Source organism: Triticum dicoccoides, chromosome 3B (genome assembly GCF_002162155.2).
Source record: "Triticum dicoccoides isolate Atlit2015 ecotype Zavitan chromosome 3B, WEW_v2.0, whole genome shotgun sequence".
Lineage (NCBI taxonomy): Eukaryota > Viridiplantae > Streptophyta > Magnoliopsida > Poales > Poaceae > Triticum > Triticum dicoccoides.
In genome coordinates this window covers 839,351,110-839,360,842 of record NC_041385.1, presented here as the reverse complement: position 1 = coordinate 839,360,842, position 9,733 = coordinate 839,351,110, and the positions used below count along the sequence as shown (strand labels likewise).

At 41.8% G+C, this 9,733-nt stretch overlaps 1 pseudogene; it reads right to left on the bottom strand.

Annotated features, from left to right (window-relative positions):
• Positions 1-4,177: 4,177 nt before the first annotated feature.
• On the bottom strand, positions 4,178-8,720 carry LOC119278815 (annotated as a pseudogene).
• Between the last annotated feature and the right edge of the window lie 1,013 nt (positions 8,721-9,733).

Here is a 9,733-nt window from a genome sequence, read left to right as displayed (position 1 = left end):
TTTCACTATTTTCAGATTAGATAAGCCAAGGTTGTGTCTAGATCATAGTAGGCGAAATACTATTGTGGATTTAGATACATTTTTTAGATGTGGATTGGAGGTTGGTGTGATACTCATGTCTTCTCTGATTGGGATGCAAGTTCAAGTGAAGTCATTTTTTATATCTTTCTGTGTTCATTTCGTGTGCATGGTGAAGTCATTTTATTGTATTTCAGAACACACCTTTTTGTGAAATAAGACACTGTGTGAAGCCAGAAGCGATACATACGAGTCATAATGCAGGTTTTGGTTTCCAGATTGCCACATGTTCTTTGAAATTCCATAGTAAATTTGAAAATTATACTCTAAATTACACTACTAGGGAAAAGCCTATACACATAATCTTACCAGCAGCGCGCTTTAAAATCAGGCGCTGCTGCTAAGTAGCAGTAGCGCGCGCGGACAAAACTCGCTGCTGAAACAAGTTTATCAGTAGTGCGTACACTCAAAGACGCGCTACTGCTAAAATTCCCACGACGCCGCCGCGAGGCCAGTTATAGCGGCAGCGTGTTAATACAAAGAGCGCTACTGCTACGGGTCGTAGCAGCAACGCATTTACACAATAACTGCTGCTGCTAAGTTAACTAGTCACAATAACCCACAGATCCACACACTCACTCGATCTCCCCCTCAACCCCCCGCACCGCCGGTCCTCCCCCGTCGCCTCTCCTCTGATCTGCGCCGTCGTCACCTCATCCTCCTCGCTGGACTCGGTACCGGCCTCCTCCTCCGTCCTCCCTCCACTCGCCGTTGGCCAGCCCCTCCTCGCTCCGCCTTCCTCCTCCGTCCTCCGTCCACTTGCCGCCAGCCGGCCCCTCCTCGTTCTGCCTTCCTCCTCCGTCATACTCTCTATTCCCTCCTCGAGTCGCCCCTCCTTCTCGCTCCTCCCTGCTACATTTTGATTTAGTAGGCTAGTTTATATGCAACATTTTGATTTAGTTGATATGATTCAGTTGATTTAGTAGGCTAGTTGATTTACAACATTTTCATTTAGTTGATTTAGTAGGCTAGTTCATTTAGTTGATTTAGTAGGCTAGTTCATTTAGTTGATTTAGTAGGCTAGTTGATTTAGTTGATTTAGAACATTGTGTCATTTAGTTGATTTAGTATGCTAGTGGATTTAGTATGCTAGTTGATTTAGTATGCACCATTTTATTGTTATTTTTTCTGTACATGGATAGGTGGATGCTTTTGTTTTTTTGTAATAAGTTATTTTTTTGGCAAAATGTAGGTGCCAATTTAGATAAATTTGCCACTTGTTTTTTTAATCAATTATCTTAGGCAATAGGTGCCATCGAAATGCTTTGGTAGGTGGTACCTTGTCATCTACTCCCTCCGTCCGGATTTATTAGGCCTAAAGACAACTTCTCTTAGACCAAGACACATAGTAATTTGCTCACATTAATTATCCTATTCCACTCCCAATGTACTCTCTCACATGCATGCAGCCAATGAAAAAACATGCATGAAGTGTATTAATTGTTCAGTCATGGCACCAACAACAATGTCTTTCAATGCAACCAATGAAATGGTTGCATGCATGCACCTTTCCAAAACGGGGCCTTATAAAAGGGACATGCTTGTGATGCTGAGAGGCCTAATAAACCCGGACAGAGGGAGTAATCGTTAATCCTTTGCTCATATTGCTTTAGGAAAATGACGCCACCACCACCACCACTATGTCGACTGTGCAAGTCAAGGTGCGCCAGCAGCCTTGCAACTGGCAAGCTGTTCGGCATCTACTTCCAGCCGAGTTTTCGTCATGCGGCGGTAAAAATTAGATGAAATGTAACAACTATTTTATTTTTAGTGTTGGCATTACTGCATTGTGTCATTTTGCTTTTCTTACACAGATCGTCCCATGTGATGTGAGGTTGAAATTCAACAAGCTAACAGGAGACACTGTGACATTTGAGGCTCCTGGGGGGCGTACACTATGGAGGTCGAGAAAGGACGCAATATGTTACAGATTAGAGGAGATGGATGGGCCCGTTTCCTCGCCCGCATGCGTCTTACTAGTGGTGAGTTGATCAGCTTCTCCTTCAGAGCAGAAAGACCCAAGCTGGTTGTCATTTATCTCAACCTGGTGGAAGATGATGAAGATGACGAAGATGATGAAGATGACGAAGATGACGAAGATGATGCAGATGACGAAGATGATGAAGATAATGAGGACCCACTTCATGAAGCCATCGTAGCTCAAAGAATGTGGCTGAGCGAGGATGAGGTGCGCAACCTATGGGACATAATTCCGCCACGTGATGACTTTGTCGGGGTGCCATTCGTGACCCGCCTGCCAAGTACCATGGTCGATCGGCATGAAATGGTATGTTATACGTACTGACTGTAGTAATTTGATGATATATATATGCTTTATTGTTATACTTACAAAGGCAAATTATCCGATGATATGCTTAGTGAATCCGAAGAAATGCTTAGTGTAGAGTCCAATGATATGCTTAGTAGAATTCATGATTAATTAGTACAAATGCGTAGTACTGTGTCTTTTGATAGTGTAGAAATCTAGACTTAATAGAAATATATTTGCAACAGTATGTGTGAGGCTATTTATTAATTGATATGTTTTTCTTATTTAGAAATTGCCAAAGAACCTATCTGTGAGTTGTGGTATCGAGCATGATGAAGAAGGCTCAGCTGGACTACGCCTTACCGCAAGGGGCTCCGTCACCACCTGTACTTACCGCATGGACACAGACGGTCACACACACTTAAACTCGATTGGGTGGAAGAGATTCCTCGTTGGCAAGAATCTTCGTGTTGGACAGGCCATCCTAATTATTATTAGGAACACCCACCGCCCAGGCTTGAGGATGATGATCGTCGTCGATATCATCTAGAACTACATATGTGTGGCTATATCATCTAGAACTACATATGATGATCGTCGTTGATATCATGTAGAACTACATATGATGATCGTAGTCGATGTCACCTTGTACTGCTTGAGGATGCATGTTGAGTATATATGAAATTGTAATCTAGTACTTCCTCGGTTCCAAATTACTCGTCGTGGTTTTAGTTCAAATTTGAACTAAAACCACGACGGGTAATTTGGAACCGAGGGAGTACTACCTCGTACCTATAATGCTTTATGAAATTGATATCTAGTAGAACTAGTATATGAAAATTGCAGTTTACTGAAGCCGGAATGGGGGAAATGGTGGAAGATATAACAGTAGCGTGGGAGCAGGAAATCGCTTCAGCTAACTAATAGTAGCGCGTTCGGGAAATGCGCTGCTGATATAGTCAATAGTAGTAGCGCGGGTACGGGCAGCGCTACTACTAACGGTTAGCTGTAGCGCCTTATTCGTAGCGCGGCACTGCTGATAGCCTCAAAACCCGCGCTACTACTAGGGTTTTTTCTAGTAGTGTTAAATCGGTTTGGAGATTTGACTGTTATGAAATGATATGCAAAAAGTATATTATATGCTATTTTTTTATATGCAGTAGTGCTTATTCGGGCATGGGCACCTCCTCAATATCCTCCTCTCCATTTGCTGCATCATTCAGAAGATGTCCTACTCCCCTTTTGATATGATCTTTTTTTGAGTTGTTTTTGCTACAGGGATAGTGCCCTTTTTCTACAAGAACTGATGGTTAGTGCTCACTGATCCACAATCTTATGATCTGCAATTTTTTCATGAAGCCCGAAGGTCCCATGTCTTCAGTTTCAACATGGATCAACGAGTACCACCAAGTAAAATTTTCTGTTCTCTACATATTCCTTGTTTTTGCCTTTGCTACTTTTATGACTTCAGATCTCATGATTGTTCTGTATTTTGTTTGTCTTATTGACAATGAGTTTTCCTTGGAAAATTCCTTCTGTTTTGCAATGTTTTATTGTTAAATTTTTATTTGAATATTTTGAATGAACACGATATTATTATTAATGCTCATGCTTTAAAAGATATACAACTAGCGAAGTTTTTATTTTCAGAAGTTTGCTTCTAACTGAAATGAACAGCATAAGTGAACAGTTTGGCAGATTATAGTGGCCAAGATTGTTTTGCACGATTTCAGTGGCAAATTTTAGAAATTTGCAGATTTTCTTGACAAAAAATTTACCCATTTGAATTGTTTAGTCCAAGGAGCATGCCACCATGGTCAGGTGCAGCATTAGCAGGTGCGATGCCATACATCCAACCAACCCCTTCTGAATCGTCTAAGACATAAACAAAGACACTACATCAATAGAGAAATATCTCTATATATACAATAGAGAATAACATAAACTATTATCAATAAGCAGACACTACTACCACGTTAGAAAAAAAAAAGATGTTTCTCAAGGGTAATGTATCAATACATAACATATTGGTGGGGCGCGGCGTGCCGCCGCGCGGGTATGGCTAGTATGTAATCGATACCGACTGTAATGTGAGCATGGTCGGGATGCATGTTGAGAGCGCTCCTAATGGCTGACTCTGCACTTCTCCCTTCAGATTCAGTACCACCCTCGATAAATACAGAGATTCCTTCAAGTGCTAACAAGTGCTCAATACATGTAGATATGGCACTCTCGTGCTGATTCCACCCCTTGGCGTTGAACTAGATAAAGAGGCTCTGGAGCTTAGGCATTGCCCCAGCTTGGAAGGTCAGGTGTGGCATATTCATGCACGTGACATGAAACCGCTTTAGAAATGCGAATGTTGTCCCATCAAAGGAAATTGTGTCTTCCAAGGCTCTATCAAACTTTAAATCCAGGTCGATGAGGGCTGGTAACCCCGCAAGAATACCAACACCATCCTTGTCCAGCTTCTCAACAGTGAGATCCAAGCTCTGGAGGTTATGGAGTTCCCCAATCCAGTTATGGATGTGTGACCTTTCCATCATCCGGAGCTTCACTAGGTTCGGGGGAGGCGACAAGGTTAGTGTCTCAGGTATCCAAGAACCACAATGTGAACATATGTGCAACTCCTCGAGGTTACAAAGTTTTGCCAAAGAATAGCTTAGAACATCCATGTCCACATCTTCAGAGAAACCAGTTCTGAGAGATAGAGTGGTCAGATTGGTGAGCTCTCCTAGGCCCTTGATATTGTCGAGTGAACTGTGAATCGTGTCAAACTGAGTCAGATGTTGTAGGGATTTCATTTTACCAATGCCCTCGGGCAGCCTTTCAACACCTCGAACATTCAGATCCAAGAAGCGCGGCAGGTGAAAAATATCCATTGGGATACAAGATCCATCTATATCAAATGTTTCCAACTTTTGTAGTCTTCTAATCTTTGTTGGTAGCTCATAGTTACCACAGCCACGAATCTATATATGTCTCAACTGATATAACTTGCACAATCCTGTCAGGTTGATTTTCTGGTTGTCATCAACAGAATTAGATCCAAAATCGGCAATAAACACTCGAAGATACTTGAACTCTGCCAGAGGAGGTATATTCATGGGGCCTCTCCAATTTGCAAATGATCGCACTTGTGACATACTAACGTCCCTTGGCAATGTTGCACAGTCCAAGTTGAAGAGCATCCGACGGGGCTTTTGAAGCTCGCCTCTAATGGCCTCTGAGTTGTCTACTACAGTGATAAAATTCTCTTGTGCCAACTTGTACAAGATAAGATCCAACAACATGTCATGAACTTTGCAAGATCTCACTGACCCATCTGTGTGAATCCATACATGCTGAACAAGGCTCCTGTTGACGAGCTCATTGAAATAACTTATCGCAGTCTGTTCTGGGCTTTGTCCATGTGCTTTACTAACAAAACCTTCTGAAATCCATAGTCTTACCAAGTCATACCTCTGTATTTCATAGTCCTCTGGAATCATACCAAGATACAAGAAGCATGTCTTGAGGTGGTGAGGAAGATTTTTATAGCTAAGGTTCAAGATCTGTCTCATTGCTTCCAAGGTGAGATTTGTGCCGGACACTGAGCTCAAAGAATTTAGTACATGTTTCCACTTCTCCTTTTGGTCCGAACTTCGAGTTGCTAATAGGCTGGATATGCTGATGATTGCAAGTGGCAAACCACCACATTTCTTGAGAATCTCAACTGAAACATCTCTGAGTTGACCTGGGCAAGCTTCTTCACAGCAAAATAGCCTATCAAAAAATAATTTCCTTGAATGTTCTTCACTAAGAGGTTTCATTTCCAGAATGTTCTCATGGTGACTGAAACAACATGCCTCAGCCACACTCCTGATTCTTGTTGTTACGATTAATCTACTACTAAGATTATTTTCGGGGAAAGCACATTTAATAACACTCCACGCTGATATGTCCCATAAATCATCGATGATAACCAAGTACCTGCATGAAAATCACTACACTGGTAAGTAAAATATCAGGAAACTACCAAATTATTTTAAAAAGGTTCGAGGTAGAAAAAAAATATTTTCAGCTAATTAAATATTAGTTCATATAGAAGAACATAATACTTTCTCCGTCTGAGTTTGTTAGGCTTCTTTGTATTTTGCAAAGTCTAAGTGATATGTCATAAAAATAGAACCTATGTACTTTGTCGTGAGACTTGGGTGTGTGTGTGTGGACTTGACTCTGTATGTGTGCTCTTTGGCGGTTTGCTTTATTTATAAAGCGGGGCGAAAGCCTTTTTCGGTATGTCATAAAAATTACATTGTTTGATTTGTATGCAAAAGAGCTGTTCAATGGTATTATTTCTGCTACATTTAAATCATATTTTGTGACATAAATGTATGGTCAAATTTGGCCTAACAAACCCGAACGGAGGAAGTAATAAACAAAACTAGCTGATATTCATTTTTAAAACACATGGTTTAACTGTTTAAGCAAGTACCTATGATGTCAAAGCGTCACATGTTTCTTATTTATTCAGTCTCCCCTCATGCGGCACTCACTGTTCTTTTCCCCCAAGTTAAATGAAAAATCATTAGATAAGGTTGATGCATTGTAGCTAACTTAATGCATTAAGTAGTTGGTGATAGAGATGTTTCTGCTGACAACACATGAAATGAGACAAACATTAATTTCACTTTCTATTGTAGAGAAAATGAACTATAGATAAAGTTCGAAATATATGCTATTATTTGAATTTTATTAACAAAGATAAAAGTCTTATGTATCTTTAGGAAAATCTAGGTATTGGAGGCGCATGGGAACAACTGCAATATACAAAGTGTGAATAAGTACCTCTTATTTTCTAGAATTTCTCTGAGTTGGTCGAGTTGAACATTTAACTCGCAATCTTGAAGAGATTGTCCATACCCAAGTTGGGTTAATAAACTATGGAGAAGTTTACGAATATTCGGCTTTTGAGACACTGGCACAAACACACCACAATGAAATTCCCCCTTGAGCTTATGGTATACCTCATTGGCAAGTGTTGTTTTACCCAAACCTCCGAAACCAACAACTGATACAACCTTCAATTGCTTCTCCTCATCTTTTAGCAAACTGACAAGCTCAATGGTTGGGCCCTCCATACCAACTCGTTGGTCAACTGCCACATTGCCTGATGTCGGGACATCGAGCTTGTATCTGTCACGCCGTTTACTTGTTTCACACACAAGTTTCTTGATCTCCCTGATCTGGCCAGCAATCTGATGGCGGGCCATTGAAGTTTTGAGGCGTTGAATAGTGTCGTGGACAAAGCCAGCATCTTTGTTTTTCTTCCCAACTTTGCGCATGAAGTCATCCATAATATCCTCGATGTCATACGACATCTCCCTGACGGCATCTCTCCACCTCACAGTCTGTATATCTAGGTCGTCCACATCCGCAAGTCTCTCGAGAGCATCCTTCATGCTGGTCAGCTCATCGCTGATGTGCTTAACCTCCTTCCTCAAGTTCTTTAGCTTGGCGAACTCGTCCCCCATCAGGGTGGCCAACTTACGAAGGAGAGGGTTCATCACACCAATTGAAGCGCTCACAATTATTCCAGCCATATCTGGCTGGACAAGAATCTATTTTGGTTTCTATACCTGAAATATTTAAACAATCTTCTGAATGAAGGAATTTTTTCTAGCAGATGGGAAAGAGAACTGAACGGTCCAGCCATAAGAACAGATTTTATTTTTATTTTCCAGTAATTTGAGAGCAAGACCATAATACCTGAGCTGGAAGAGTGATTCTCTTGAAAGGACAGCTTGGAGTGGCTGAGACAACTTCGGTTGCCGGTAATAATTAATCAGGAAATAAAAGCACATATATGCAAGAAGCAGTCAGTTCTTCGAGGTCTGCTTGATCGCGCCTCTCTCACCGTCGACTGAAATGATGGACAGTTCGAAAGTAGAGCGTTAATTAACTTTTATGTTTGTGGTCTAGATCCAACCGGCCGGGGGTTGACCCCCGAGCCCCCGAGATCGAAAGCCAGTGAACTCCAGATCCACCCCAAGATCGGAAACGAGTGAAAAAATCATACGACTTAACTGACCAGTCATCAGAAATTGAGAATAAAATAGAAACATCTTATCTGAAGACAAGCAAATTCTGAAACTAGAAAACGACGTTGGACCTGAGAGAGAGAGAGAGAGAGAGAGAGAGAGAGAGAGAGAGAGAGAGAGAGAGAGAGAGAGAGAGAGACCTGAGCAGATTTTCGACGGAGAGATAGAAGAAGAGCAGCCTGCCTGTCGTCTCCGGGGAAGGTACAGCGGCAGGGAGACGAGACGCTGGAGAAGCAGGGATGAATGGAGCCGCTTGTTGAGCAGGGGTGCAAAAAACCAACGCGGAGGGAGGAAAAAGAGATGCCAGCAGGCTCAATCAATCAGTAGTGGAGCAGGTTGCATTTTCTCTGTTCGGTTTAGCTGCTGCCATTCTCTCATATTTCCAAGATAAGCTTGTTTACTTTGCTAATTTCTTCAATCGAGACATGAGAAAATTTCACTTTCCCATGCTAAGGTCCTGAGTGCAAATGATCCCTTCCTTAGTGGCATAAAACTAGAAATAAGCGGGGTTGATATAAAAATAGGTGCAGGAAGCATCTCCGTCATTTCCATTTCCACTTGTGCAAAGAAAAGCATATGAAGGTGGTTAAGACGTCGTCTTTTCCCTGTTTTTTACGGTTCGTACGTACCCCACCCGAGCTAGTGTGTATTAAAACATTGAGAGCAGCCAGGGCAAAAGTGTGTTTGTGCACACGCTCAAAAGGCTATTCCATTCAAGCGTGTTTGGCCTTGCTTTTAAAAATTCTGGCTCCCCCATTAACATAGTAACATTTTCTATTTTGTCTGGTTTGGAAAATGGTGCAGGAAGCATCTGGGTCATTTCCATGTCCATTTGTGCAAAGCAAAGCATCTCAAGGTGGTTCAGACTTGTCCTTTCCCTAGTAGTTTATAACGGGTATACTAATACGTACGGCAGCCAAGGAAAAAAACGCGTTTGTATAGTTTGGTTTGGTGGGCAGTGGGCCAGTTTAAACGCTGAATGCTTCACTTGGTAAGCATCGTGTGCCGGACTCGAGCAATCAGCAAACAGAACTGCTGGGCTATGCTTAGGTTCCTCGTCGGCTCACATATCCTCGCACCTGGGGAAAGTGCGAACAATTAACCTTCTTGGTGCACCCTGATCTTGAACGTTTAACTGTTATATGTGCTTACTTGGGAGTCAATATTGTATTGCACCCTGATCTTGAACGTTTAACTGTTATACTGTATGTGCTTACTCCGTCCAAATTGACCTGTGACAACTTTAATCATCAGGCTTGCTCAAGCTGGTTGATCTCGTCCGACCTTCAAAGATGTGAAGTTG